Source organism: Anas platyrhynchos, chromosome 3, assembly GCF_047663525.1.
Source record: "Anas platyrhynchos isolate ZD024472 breed Pekin duck chromosome 3, IASCAAS_PekinDuck_T2T, whole genome shotgun sequence".
NCBI lineage: Eukaryota > Metazoa > Chordata > Aves > Anseriformes > Anatidae > Anas > Anas platyrhynchos.
The window spans coordinates 72,585,299-72,599,869 of NC_092589.1; the positions used below are offsets into that span (position 1 = coordinate 72,585,299).

At 41.4% G+C, this 14,571-nt stretch overlaps 1 long non-coding RNA gene across 2 annotated transcripts; it reads right to left on the reverse strand.

Annotated features, from left to right (window-relative positions):
• Positions 1 to 313: 313 nt before the first annotated feature.
• LOC140002214 (uncharacterized) lies at positions 314 to 9,077 on the reverse strand. 2 transcript variants are annotated; one of them, XR_011808420.1, is made up of 3 exons: positions 2,240 to 9,077; positions 2,034 to 2,163; positions 314 to 526 (listed from the first exon to the last, which is right to left on the reverse strand). It is a non-coding gene; the product is annotated as an uncharacterized lncRNA (long non-coding RNA). The 2 variants fall into 2 exon arrangements; XR_011808419.1 differs by having other exon boundaries at positions 314 to 567.
• Positions 9,078 to 14,571: the final 5,494 nt, after the last annotated feature.

Sequence of the window (14,571 nt, forward strand, 5' to 3'; positions counted from 1 at the left end):
GAGACCTCTCTCCATCATGTTCTGATAGCAGCTAAACCAAGAAAGCTGTAGCAGTCAAAAGAGAAAACAGACGATTTGGTTCAGCAAAAAGTGCCGGAATTATTTGTACTCCAAGGAAAAGTCACAACTCCAACTTTTCAAATACCCAGTCTGGACTTTATAAGAGCTTTACCTGAAGGAACCAGCCTGGAAAGGGCGGAATTTCAACCACATGGAGGAATTTTATTTACACAGAGTTAACAAAGATGCAACCTGCCTTCTCTCTCCCTCCCCTCCCCCCCCCCCCTTTTTTTTTTATGACCCCACATGCAGGGCCTGTAGTTGAAGTTAAAAGGATTCTCAGGAAGACAACGCTGAAACAGCGAAAGATATGTTCCTCCTAAAGAGTGCACAGGTAAGCCCAAAGTTCAGTTTAAGACAATGTTCCTTTTGTTTTCATGTAGTCTGAGCTGGCGGTGAAGCATGTTCATTCTTTATTGAATTGATTGAAGAAAACCAGGCTGCCTGCTCTTCGTACTGCTCGTTTCTGCAGAGACATCCGATTGTGATTGATTTATAATCAACCCTCTGCAGGGAAAATTTCATCACGTTTGTCACAAAAGCAATGAAAAAAAATATTTATATTGCTTGCAATTGCTTGTATTGTTTCTAATTGTTCATTTATATAAAGAAGAAATATATATTAGTTATATTATTATCAATGTTAATAAGCCTAAGAATAACAAATCACCAGTTAGGTCTTGAACTAATGAGATTTGTTCAAAAATAATGAGATTTCAGACATCAATAAATTGGGATTTGACCTCTGGGGTATTTCTCAGGGTGTACATGCAAAATTTTAAAACTCTGAAACTGAAGCCAAGAAGAAAACATGAGTCTGTCAGATGAATAGAAATACAAACCTTAAAATAAGACACTGAACAATATTGATATGATAAAAGCAAAATGGCTCTACCACTGCTTTATGCAGGCTGCTATATTTCACCCATAGCACAAAAAAAAAAAAAAGAAAAAAAAAAAAAAGCTTTCTTATAACAAAGAAGAGTAGATACCAGACTAAATGTATAATTGGCTGTTTTACAATTGAATTAATTTATTCTACTCTATGCTACTGTCATTTACGTCTCTCTGCAGCAGTGTTCCCTGTTGACAATGCAGTAGCTGAGCTTGTGTCAGCAGTTCAAAAAAACAAACAACAAAACCCCAACACCCTTTAAACAAAGGTTGTGACTCATTTCTGAAAGTTGGTTGAGGATAAATCGTGACAGAGCACATACTTTTGTATGACAGAAAGAAGCAATCTATCCCTTTTGAAGGCTGTAAGGCAAAGCTTGTACATAAGTGGAGCTGCTGCTGATAACATCCAACAAGGTTCTGGCAAAAAAATATTAGTTTTTCATGTCTCCTTTTTGCCCTTTTTGCCATGGATCAGTAGTCCTCAATTAAACTGTGGTGTACTTTGGGCCCTTACCGTTCATGAATGTTTCTTTAGTAGTTTAATATTGCCCTTCCCTCTATGTTTTCAAAATACTAGCTAAGGTCTGTAACACACAACTTTCTTTGGCTGCAGATTTGAACTCGTGCACAACATATAACTTAGCATGCTATAAAAAAAAAAAAAAAAAAAAAAAAAAAAAAACACAAAAATTCTGTTTTCATCTCCTTCCTATTTTCTCTATGTTTTCTTTAGTTCATATTTCAACAAGGTATTCAGGACTTTTCGTCTGAAGAACTTCTCTGATCTGGATACTCTATACCCAAACTTGCCCAAGAAAAGGTAGTTTGGTCCTTGTAGCAAGTGACATACATAGACAATGGTAGGAGACATTTTCTTGACTCACAATCACCTGATGTACTTGAGAGTACAAGAAGTCAATAATTAAAGATTATTTCTTCAAATTGTAAAGCATCATGTAAAAATGTTTCTTTTGATTTTTCTGTGATTTAAAGGTGTTAATTTAGCCATTCTCTTCAATCTCTAATTTTGTGAGTAGAAAGGCAAGATATAGACAGGTAATTAAGAATTTATTTACCTTCCTCTACATCCATATCAGATCTGTTTTTGTCAGAAGAATAATGTAATTCAGGATGCTATCACTGTGCCATTTCCTATGATTACTAGAGTGGTAAAGTTTTACTGGTTGCTCAGTTTAATTTTCTAGCCTAGAACAGAACACAGTTTGAGAAACTTCACATACTGAATTTTACACAAAAAATAGGAAATATTCTTTATACAGACCCTCAATAAGTTCTGTCCAGGTTCTGCGTATTTCCTCTGCCTCTGATTATTGGCTCCATATTTTTGCACCTTTCCCTGTTGACGTATTCTTCTCAACAATGTCCATGTCTGTTTACTTTGCGGACACTTACAAGGTGTTCAGTTGCTCTGTGGCAAAACTCATGAAAAAGCTGATCAGCATTTCCCTTTGGTCAAAGAACTTCCAAGTCCTTTCTTGTCTTAGAAAAGCTGTGCATTTGAGCTCTTTGGAAGGCACCATATGTTTCTTTTTTTTTGCTAGGAGATGTCTGAAGTGATTACAGATGCAACCAGAGAAATTCACAACATTTAACTTTACATATGCAATGTAGATGTTGATAACTTAGCCTGTCAACCAGGGCTTCACTTGGTGGTCAGCGCAGAAGAACAGGTATGGCTAGGGCATGAATCACCCAATCTATTTTAGACAAGGTTTCATTACATTTTCTAGGTACACCAAAGGGGCTACTTGTTCTACAGGTCCATCTGTACAGCGTATAAACTTTCTCTCATTTCTTTCAGGATACAATCACTTAGTTTTTGAGGCATTTATTTTCAGTTTAATTTGAAACCATGCTGTTTTCCAAAACAGGGAAAAGTGTCACAGTTGATTCAAATCTCTTTCAATAGAGTGGTGTTTGCTGATGTTCAAAAACGAGGCATAGTCCCACAGTTTCTTGTGACCATAGTAGCTTCTTGTGAAGGGCTCACAAAAGGATTAAAAAAATGGAGGAGCAGGCATCAGGGAGGTGGTGAAACTCTGTGGCCAATCTGGGAAGAGTGAGCAGAGAACTTAACTTCCTATGCAGAAACAGCAACGATCTTTTCACACATTTTCTAGAGCCCTACAAGCTATGTTATAATAAATAACAAATATGGGATAATTTATTTTAACCTATTTATATTTAAATTCTATTTATAATCTATCTATATATTTATAATCTATTTAAATTGCAAAGATTTTGCATGAATGCTGCATGAAATAGCTGCATCAAAGCATGTGTTCTGTTTCGGGGATGGAAAGACTGAGCATTTTTGCGGGAGAGAAAATCATATTAAGTTTTTTTTTTGGAAAACTTATGAAGAATGGCTACAAATACCCCTGCTCAGGTGTACACCCCTACATTGATCTGAGAGCTTTTGTCTTCTGCCTTTACAGCATCAGCACTGGAATTTGTCTTATCTGCCTTGAGATGTCTGCGTTACTGCTGTCTGCATCTCTGCTACTTCTCCAGACCTCGAGCCTGTAACTGACAACCCCAAGGTTTAAAGATATGACTACACGAGCAAGTATGCTGTCAGCCTACAACAGCTGACGCTGCATCAGCAGAGTACATTTACCCGGAGCCGCTTTGCCTGACACAGCCCAGCCTCACTCTGTGTGGTTGTGTTGGGTGGAGCCCCAGCAAAATGTCAGGAGGCATCCTTGTACCAACTTGTACTGCACTTCTCTCTGCAGAATTCTTCCAGTGTCACGATATTAGGATCAGTCTCCCGCGGTTCTCTGTTCTACGGAGTTTTCTGATACAAAACTTTTTTAGAAAAGTTTTTAAAAAATTCTTGTTTTGCTATTTTGTCTCTCTGACACCAGCATGAGATCTGTAAAGGCACCTTACATTTCTGTACCTTACATTTCTGGTTTGCATATCTCTGATATACGTGGGACTTCAGCAACCCCTTCTAAAGTGGTGATGAGATGAGTGAAGGGAGAAGAATGGTGAAATTTTGGGGAGGAGAAAAAAAAATAAGTTCAGACCACGGAATAATGTTTTCGGGTCTGAAAAACATACCAGAGGGGGAAAGCGCATGTTGCAGATTTTGGATGACGAGTGGCGGATGAAGAAATTCAGTATGAAGAAAGCCACAAAAATGAAATTGCATGCCGAAGAGGTAGTGGCTCTGGCCCTTCATCAAAGAGACACCAGAGCGAGAGCCACTCTGACGACAGATAAGCAAATACCAATCACGCTCTAGAAGTCTGCAGTGCTAGCATGCTTACCAGACAGTGGGCGATCAATTGGGCTGGAAAATCCACAGTGAAGACAGTTGTCATGCAGGTCTGCAAGACCATTAAGTGTCTCCTGCTTTCCTAAGATTAGGACTCAGGGTGGTGCCTGGGGAGCAGAGCCGTCTGAAGGAGGGGATGGTGAGATTGTGGTCGGGAAATAGACGGGACGCATCCTGAGTCTGCACCTCTAAGTACAAATAGGAATATTTTCCATGATGCAAACCCTGGCTGATCAAGGAAGAGGTGCAATACTTACAGGAAACATTTTTCTTTGACTGTTTTGTTTTGTTTTTTTAATTGAAGCATGGACAGTGAAACTTAGCCTTTCCTTCTCAAATGCAGAAAGCAAAAAGGAGAGATTCAAGAGATTCAACACTCATTTCAGCAAATGCGAGGTGACTTTGGATGACTTCAAACTGACAAGCAACACATCCTATTCAGGCCAGTTGCAGTGAAGAGAGCATGCTGTTGTAACCACTGGGTACTTCTAGTTCTGTTTTTGTGAAGCCTGCTGTAAGCAACAGGGAAAGCTTGGCAGTGGGTTGTCAGGTTGAGCAGGCACACCTCAGGCTAGTTGTTATGGCATTGCTTCGTTAGGGGAAACATTGGATCCCTGTAGTATTGTGTTCTCAGGAGGGCTCTTTCTGGATAGTCGGTTTTCCCATTGTTGTCCTTAGAAAAAATAATCAGTTTCAAATTAACTACATTCATTACTGACTTCTCCTCAGTTTGAGGTTGGAGTCTGCGGGTTGGAGGAAGGTTTGGAAATATCAAGGAGCAAAAGAACACATGACCATAAGGCATGTCTCTGGGAATGGATATGCAGAAAATAAGAACTGGTTCTGACAGCTCCGTATCCAGATTATGTGAATCTCAGGGGTCTTTACTTTTGGATTGGTTCTAGTCTGATCCCAAAACTGAATATCCACTAAAAAACCCAATGTGTGCTCCTGCAGAGCACTTTCACATACAGTTTTAGCCTATAGAAATCTAGTTTGTGTATTGTAGGACCACTCTACAGCATGTATCAAAGCACGGTACAAAGAATGGGGACAAGCAAAAGTTGCCTTCCAAAGGTTTCCTTTCCAAAAAGTTTCCAAAACAGACAAAAAAAAAAAAAAAAATCAATGATTGAACCCGTATGTGATCGGGAATAGATCAACACTTTCTGGGATCGTCAGATTAATGTGCTAAAGCCATTAATGTACTGTGAAGGCAATTGTGGCTTTTCATAGCCAGCCGGTGCGTTTTGTTGTCGAGATGCTGCTGGTTTCCCTGGCTGGGCAGTCAAGCTGGGAAAGAGGCTGGCAAGAGCTGCTGTGGATGAGGAAATACGGCTCTGCAGACAGGAAAATTTAAGAAATTCCAAGGAGGAATTTGAGCCTGGGGGGAAGGCTTGTTTCTTTTGCTCCGTGACTCCTAAACCTGTTGTCTGAAGCGCTGATTGCTAACAGATGCACCTATCTGCCTCTCTGCTTTTCTTGGGGGATGTTGTTTTTCAGCAACGTGACGTTTTTTCTGTCATCTCCCCAGGATGTTGTCCCTCTGCTGTGTATGCTCGTCTGTATCATCGTTCTCCGTGGAATAAAGAGGCTCTGGAAGCACGGTACCCCTTGTTTAACCCCTTTTTCCCTTTAATCTATGTCAGTCTTTCAGCAGTTACTGCAGCCGTGGTTTTCTAGGACCGTCTGTCAAATGAGAGATCATTAAGATTTGCTCGTTAACAGGAAGGAGAAGAAACTTGGAAACTTCTTTAGATAACTTTCCCTGTGTGAAAGTCTTCCAGATACAAGACAGAGGGGCTGTTTCCTTCCAGACAGCTTGCTTTGGGTATCAGCCTTGCTACAGGGATGCTAAATTGCCAGGGACTGCCTGTGAGCCCAAAGAACGGATATAGGGGACCTTGAAATATGAACACTGGGGCAGTGGAGGCATTGTTAATGTGGAAGCAGTGCTTCTGGCCACCATAATGTCCTCAGCAGTGACAAGGGCCCACTTCACTGAGTAAAGATGAAACAGCTTGGGAACTCAAGTATGGGAAGGGATCAGGAAGGATCCAGGAGGATAGAAAGGACATTTTTCTGCAGTTAAAATACATATTCCGAGGTAATCAGTTTTTTTTCCCTTGTCTGAAAGCCAAAGAAAAGCCAGCTGCCATTAAAAGCCTGCCCCTTTGTTATGCTAAGCCATGGAAAAAAGAAAAGGCAGCCCTTTTGAGAGGAAGAAGTCAGGTTCAAGCATTACCACAAATGAAATATCACACATTTCAAATTAAAATGCAGGAAATCCTTGAGCTCCTGTCCCCTTTCCTCGCTGTACCCATCTTGGCTCTTCCAGGAAAGTGTCTCTGGTCCCAGGCTGTTTCAAAGAACTGGTGCCTGCCCTACCTGGGCACTTTGTTCTCCCCTGAGCTCTTCAGAGGGTTTTGGTTGTTCCTCTTCATGTGTGAGCTGTTTGTGGAAGTTATGGTATTCAGGCAAGAAAAAAGCTGAGCTTTTATATCAGTTTGGAGGAAATTGTTGTAGAGTACGTGCATTTGCACTATAGATTAAGGAGAGTAAACAACTCTTTTGCAACCAAGCAAATCTCAAAGCACCGAGCCTTTGCAGCTCAGTGCTATGGCATCGCTATGGAGATTGACCAGCAGAGAGGACTCTCTGCAATTTCCTCTCATGTGCTTCTCATAATGATATATTAATTAAAATATATTAATTAAAAGGAAATAGATTTATGATCAATAGCCAGTCGGTCTGTAGGTCATAGAAAAATTAATGGGAGGCCCTTCCAAGATTTGCTGCATCATTTGTGTGCTTGAACAGAGGAACGAGAAGTACAAAATCATCCTAAACTTGCTCAGGACCCATGGCTTCTATAATTACATACAGCTCTAACAGAAACTGCAGCTACTAATGGGCTCCCAGGTAACACAACAAAGCGACTCGAGCAGGATTGTTTATTCCCAACCCTCCCAAAAGCTCTGGGTGAGCCCAGTTTAGTCAGGTGTTAAATATGATTAACTGCAGTGGCTTTGGGTGGCTTAAGGTTTTATTTCCAACCCCTGGTTTCTCACAGAGCCACAATATAGGAGGCAATCTAAAGATAATGCAGCTATTGATTTATATTTTTTTTTAATGACACAAGTGCATAGGATGGAATACACCAGTATCGATTTCATGCTAAATTTCTGGAAGTCACTGCTGACTCTCACACACCTTAAGCCTGCCGGTTAAACAACAGATTATCTGCCTCTCAAACCCCATCTCCAGCAGGACTCCTTTCGAGGAACAGCAAAGCTGTTGTATAAATTCAGCTCGCTCAGGTTTGGGTTTGTTAAGCTCTTCTGGGGCACAAGTCTGCCTGTACTGATTGAATGCAGTGCATTAGGCTTCATGCAGGTGACTACAAGGTATTTATGTCTTTCAGGGACTCTCCTTGGATGAGCTGCTGAGAGTTCCTGCATTTTCTGCACAAACGTCGCAGCGGTGGCAGATAAGCATCTCACAGAGATAAAGGGAGGTTTCGGGATCTGCAGTCCCTGGTACGGCACAGGCCACACCACACGTTCATCTGCTTGAACCCAGACAAATGCACATCAAATGTCCTGTGCCAGGAGCTGAGATCATCTGTTTTGAAAAAAAAAGAAGGGATATACCACTCCCTTGTTTTCTATCAACAGATGGGGTGGTGCAGGGTGCCCTCTGCTACGCAGGAGAGTGCGCAGGCAGTGCCATCCCCTGCAGTCCTCCCACCCCGAGCACTCAGTGCTCCAGTTGTTTTCAGGTGCAGGATGGGAAGCGTGGAGTCAAGATCTGTCAAACGTTTTCCAACACAGGGTTTATGTCGAGCTTTCTTTGTACATTGGATTTTCACAGGAAGCGCTGGATCTTTGCTGCAGGGTAGTTTATCTTCAGGGTCCTTTTCATGCGTTTCTGATTCCTGAGCTGGGAAGCTATGTACACTCTCCATCAAACTCTCTGTTTATGCAAAGTTATTCTAAAGGAAAAAAACAGGAAAAGGTAGTGGCAATCCCATTAACTCCAGGGCAGGCAGAGTAATTCTGGATTAAATAACTATTATGGCCCTTAGTGTGCAGTTCCAGAAGCTGCCTCTCCTGTGGGATACCCTGATACAATATACACCATCGCTACCAGGGTATCCACCTCATGCCACAATTTTTGGTACCTATCTGTCAAAATGCTTTTATTCTGGTACACCGAACCTTGGCTAGAAATAGCAGATGGATTCCCGTCTTCATGTACGATCTTTCTTACATCTCACCTAAATGAAATTGCTGTTCTATCTAAATTACTTAAATCAAGAAAAAAAAGCTTCTTGCTTGCATATGCTGGGTGCCAAGCAGGCACTTTCTTTTTTCTCTTAATTAGAGTGGGGCTTTCAGAATGACTTAAGCTCTAAACCCTCTGACTGAGAAAGATATCCCAGTTTGCTATTTTCATGTGGAAATTGTTCCGCAGAATAAAATGGTTGCATTTGGATTTGTTGTGAGATTAGAAGAAGGAACCTCCTACCAGGAACAGAGCGCTGCAAATTGCTCGAATTCCTCAGATGTGTGGAGTGCCTAGGTGGAGCTTTTACCAGGTATTAAGCCGTTTCTGAAGCCTCTGACTCTGATGCTGCCCTTGGGAAGACGGTCACACAGTTCGTACTCTGTTAGGGACTTGGGTTGAGTATGGCCTTACTTGACTTTAAGAATTGTTTCTGCAGGTCTGTTTGTGTGTGTAGCTTTACAGCTCACTTCCTCCTGCAGGAAGATAAGTCCTGAGGAGTACATGACTCATAGAAACTGAAAAGGAAGAGCAGCCCCTGATGACACTATGCACATACGTGGGTGGCATGGTGCTAAACTGCACCTGGAGATTACAATTTGGGCAATAATCCCACAGCTGTAAAGCTGATAACAAGCAATACAACCATAGGGTACACCCTCAAAGTGAACGTACAGGTAGAAGGATCAGAGCAGGTAAGGAGCCTTTTTTAATCTTACCCTCGGTAATGAAACCTTACAATTAGAGAAATGCAATAATTTTATGTCACGCATTTATGTATTTAATATATATTTGTATATAGCATGACTTCTGGGTAGGTTTCTCAAGAAAGAGGTCCTGTTTAAAAATGGAGCATCATTTAGAAATACGTTGTGTAATAAACACGGTGCTGGGGCTGAAGGATTTTAAGATGAGAAGTTTGCTATTTTTTCTGCTGTTTTACTTGGTTTCAAGCTGTACCCACCCCAATGCCACCAGCAGGCATTCAGGAGACCCAGGCACGCTCTGTGCCACCTAGCAGGGAGCGACCCCGCGACCCGCTGCCCCTGCCAGCTGTGCTGCAGCCCCCTTTGGCCCTGCCCCGCAGCTTTCCTGCTGTTCCTTTTGTGCAGCAGGGTAATAAGGACCTCCTAGAACTGCTTAAAGTTGTTCTCCTTTATGTTACAGTGCAATTAAACATGAGATTAACTTTAAAATGTCTTCTGAGATGATAGATAAATAAAAGATGGGAGTAAAAATGAGATACTCATCTTCTTTTGTGCTACTGCATTAGCTTAGGATGTTTCTGCACTGGCTTAGGATGCAGCACAACCTCCTGCTGTAGAATATGGTAAAATAACATTGTACTAGAGCTAAATTTATAGGAATATCACATCAGGAAAAAAATAACTGCAGAATACTGTAAATAAGTTTTATGTATAGTATTCTATGCAAGAAGAGGGTCAGCTGTATTGATTTCCCAGATCAATATGGCAAGAACAGTACACAGAGCTGTGTGTAGACAAGGTTTTAGCATGGTTTAGATCTGTTTGTACTGGTTTAGCTGTCAGCAGGGTAGCGGGCTGCTGTTCCCTTCCAAAAAAAAAAAAAAATAGAACAGTTGAAGAAATAACACGTCCTGTGGCTTGTCACCCCCAACATCTCCTGGTGGCAGGGCTTGTGTTGGTGCTCCTTGGCTTGTCCCCTTGGGGACTTCATCATCTGGAGCTTCTCCTCTGATGCAGGCTGGTGCATTTTGGAGCAGGCTGGCAGAGCTGCAGGACTGGGTGGCGTTTTGCAAAGGTCGGTGGGGAGGAGCTAGGGAGTGGTCGCATCTCTGAAGGGCACAACTGTCTGCAAACTTCGTGCTTATGGCCTCGAGGTATAACTGTAAAATAAACAGGTACAAACAGCTCTAAGGCAACAGAAGACAAACCACACACAACAACTGAAGGTTTTTAGTTAACATCGCTTGAATTCACTCCATATAGCTTATGGATGTAGGAAAGGGTTTCTGGTGGGATTTTACAGGATTTGTCCCACTTAAAGCTCTGCAATGTTCACATCACAGCACTTGGATCTGCTTTTTTTTGCATGACCAGACTGAACTGGGAACTTAAATTCCCCATGTTCTGGGGCTTTCCTCCATCTTTTATCTTTATTTTCAGCCTTTGTCATGTAGATGTTCAGAACTTCTCTATTATCCCATTTCCCTGTGAAAGTGAATTATGAGCCCGACCACCCAACCAATACGAGCTATAGTCACTGCGTGCTGTTTGCTCATCAGGAGTGTATCACATCTACCTCTCTGCTTCCAGTTCATCCATAATCCATATAACCATGATACTACTTTCACACATTAAGTTCTTCTTACACATCTTTTTGACATTAGATGGCTTTTTCAGTGACCTGGCAGACTTTCAACTAAAACTGAATTATTGGCAGACAAAAATAAAGTCATTTGTAAAGCCACTGAGTTCATCTAATCTCTCTGTCTTATTTCCATCAAATTCATATCAAGGTGAATTTGATGTTTGGCTTTCCCCTCCCCCCCCCCCCCCCACTTTTAATGTGTTCTGGGAGGGGTTAGAATGACATGTGGTATCAATATTTAAGTGATATCAAGGAAAAGAGATTACACACAAAAGAAAGCATTCAATTTTATCATACTATAGAACAGGTACCATCTGTTACCTGCGCTGTGCCAAAACCGGCTCTTTTTGCATCTGAATTTAAGCCGGATACTGTCTAGGATGTTGGCAACATGAAAGAAGAATGCACTTAATAAAGGCAGAAAACACGGCTGTACATGGCATATGATTCTCATCTATGGATGGTCAAGCAGAAGATCTTTTGTACACAGGAAGTTCTAAAGGCACTGGGAATCTTCCATTCCCAATGAATTTTTTCATTCCCAATAGTAGCACCTATGAATGCTTTTTTTTTTTATTTTTAAAATTATTATTATTAATAATATTATTATTTTTCCCCAAATAAAAAGCCCTAGGTTTTGACAACAAACTACAATTTTATTGTTTGGGAATTGATGCGAGGACATATATCAAAGACTCAAGTTCTGGCTCCTGAAATGCCGTCCTGGTCTCTGCTAAATTCTGTATTAATCCTGATAAATCAAAACAACAATAGTTTTCTTGCTGTGATGCCACTAACTGGTTTTGGAGATCCCCCTTGAATATTCTAAATGGTTTGGAAACTCCAGAGACCAATAATTTCCTTGTTGCCCAGACCTGTCCTCAACGTTATTATATTTGTTTTAGTATCAGAGGGCACTTCTCTGTGACTGTAAGCCTTAGGAAATAGGGTTGAGGTGATAATGCCGTTTGCCTACTGCTCTTGTCGAACCCTTTCTAATAACTTTTGAACCCACGAGCTTATTTCAGTTACATTTGATACAGAAACAGGAAACTTCATTTGAAACAGAAACCAAAATTCCTTCAAGTTTGTGAATCATAAAAGAAAGATCACTTCCTTCCAATTATTACTGTGAAGGAGAGGCTGCTGCCTTAGCTCAAAACTTACTGTATTTATTTTTCTGCCAGCCAGCACATGCCCGGCTAGAAAGCAGCCACGTCCCAGTGGTTGTCACCAGCTGGGAGCTGTGGGCACTGGGGGAAGGGAAGATGGATGATGGGCCAGGAGCCTGAGCTGTGGCACAGGGGAGGGACAAAGCATGAAGAGAAGGCAAGGTCTCGTTTCTGCCTCTTTGTAACAGCACAACTTGAATGGGAATGACCCGAGTCAAAAGCAGCACGATTAAATTAAACAGACTGAAGGGGCTTGACACCTAAAAAGAACCAGCACAATGGTCACCATTTAAAGACGTGTTATTTCTATTACTTTATCTTCTTTTCCATAAGCATCCAGCTCAATACAAGCAATATTTGGGACCTCTCATGAGCAATTCACTAACTCGAAACTTGCCTACTGTTACTGTTTGTTACCACTGACAACGCACTAATTTCTATGTCAAGCCATGCTTGTTTCTATAACAATGTAGTTTATTTCTATAACAATAATAGTTTATTTCTAATAAGCTATAAAGTTTCAGTTCCTTTGTCCTTAGACCAAAGAATCCACTGTAAGTGGTGGACTTACAGGTTATATGAAGGAAGTCCTGTTTGCACTCCCAACTATCGCCTTGCCATAATTAAGTAATGGCAATAAAATAATGGTTAATACTTTGAGCTTTGAGCTTTCTGTCCAAGGTTATCAATTAAATTTACACAGTCCTGTTAATGATGTCTATTGTTCCTCTTTACAGACACGAGAGCCAAAACATGAATAATGGAGTTTTCCAATGGTAAAAATGAGGTTCTGTATAGACTCCGGGGTAAATGCAGTTCCAATAAGTTACTGTCGAAGCTCAGTGTATGATTTTCACTCTTTAAAACTTAAAAGTTTAAAACTTAAGTTTCTCCATTTTGAGGAAAAATATACAAACAACCAAACAAACAAACAAAAAAAAAAAAAGCAAAAAAGCAAACAAATGATCAAACAAAAACCAAAAAATCCCCAAACTTTCCACTTTTTTTTTTTTTCTTTTTTCTTCCAGACAGTCCTGAAAAGCTCACACACCCATAGAATCCAAATTCCTACAGTTCATCAGGAGTCACAGAGTTGGTGGAGGAGCCTATTCTGCAGCAAGGTTACCCAATGATAAGAAAACTTCCATCAGAGGAAGACTGTAGTTTGGCTGTCATGGGGTCAGCGTGTGGTTGTGCAGTATCAAAGTTTCAGATGAGGAATACGAAAAATGAAAGCTTAAGTTCACTTGGCATCATGTCAATGCCAAAGGAGTGGTCAAACTGCAAAATGGTTTTATAGACTTGTCTGTTACAGACATTTCAGTGCAGAGGAGAGCTAGGTTCGAGGCAACAGGGTAATTCCAGATTCAGCAGCTCCAGAGTTTGCATTTTCTAACAGCTGGACATACAGAGTTTGCAGGAACTTCTGTACTGAGCCCGTTTTGTTTGCTTGTTTCACACAACCACCAATTTGTGAATCCTTTAGAGATCCATACTGTCTTCTCACTGATAGGATAGATAGGAAGGAGAAAAGGAGCTGTGACTTCTTCCACGCAGTCCTAGTAATAGGGATTTGGTAGTTTCCATACACACTGCAGAAGACAAATGCCAGGCAAGGCAATTAGCCAGGTAGGATGCATCCCACTCCTCGTTCTTTCCCAGACCTTGCCTGTTTGTGGTGGGCTGACCCCAGCCAGCAGCTCAACCCACACCCAGTTGCTTGCTCACTGCTCCAAGTGGGATGAAGGAAGAGAATTAAAAGGGCAAAAGTGAGAAAAACTTGTGGGTCGAGATAAAGATATTTAAGAAGTCAAGGACTGATGAGCAATGGCTACTTTCCAAAAACTCCACCCCCCCCCACCCCCCCACCCCCAGTTTTGTTCCTGGGAACAGCGTTATACAGCACAGAATATCTCTTTGGACACTTTGGGTCAGCCTACTCGCTGCGGGGGCAGAGTGAGAAACAGAGAGAGCCTTGATGCTGGGCAAACACTGCTCAGCAGTGGCCAAAACTTGGGTTTGTTATCAACGTGTTTTGGTCACAGATCTGAAGCACAGCACTGTACGGGCTGCTGTGAAGAAAATTAACTCCATCCCAGCCAGATGCAGTACGCTCTCACAGGCAATGGAGAACCAAAGGCATATTATACATCGAAGAAGCATTAATGTGGCATTTGAAGGTGCTTCAGTTTAGATGCGTTAACTTAATACCTTTGGTTTCTTTAATTTAGCTGAGTCTCTAGGCGTACAATGGAGTAAGAACAACACAGAAACTGGTGATAAGGTGAGAAGTCTTACTCTGCTGTAAAAGTCTTCATGTTCTGCACTAGTTATTGTGTCTGGATGCATCAGTCCCGCTCTTCTCTTGCATAAACCCTTGTTTCTGCACCTTCTGTCAGGCCAAAGTCACCAGTCACCTTCTCCTTGATAGCTCACCCTGTGAGAAGCACTGCAGGTGTTTGACAATAAAATGTTGAGGGTCTGGTGGCAAGGCTG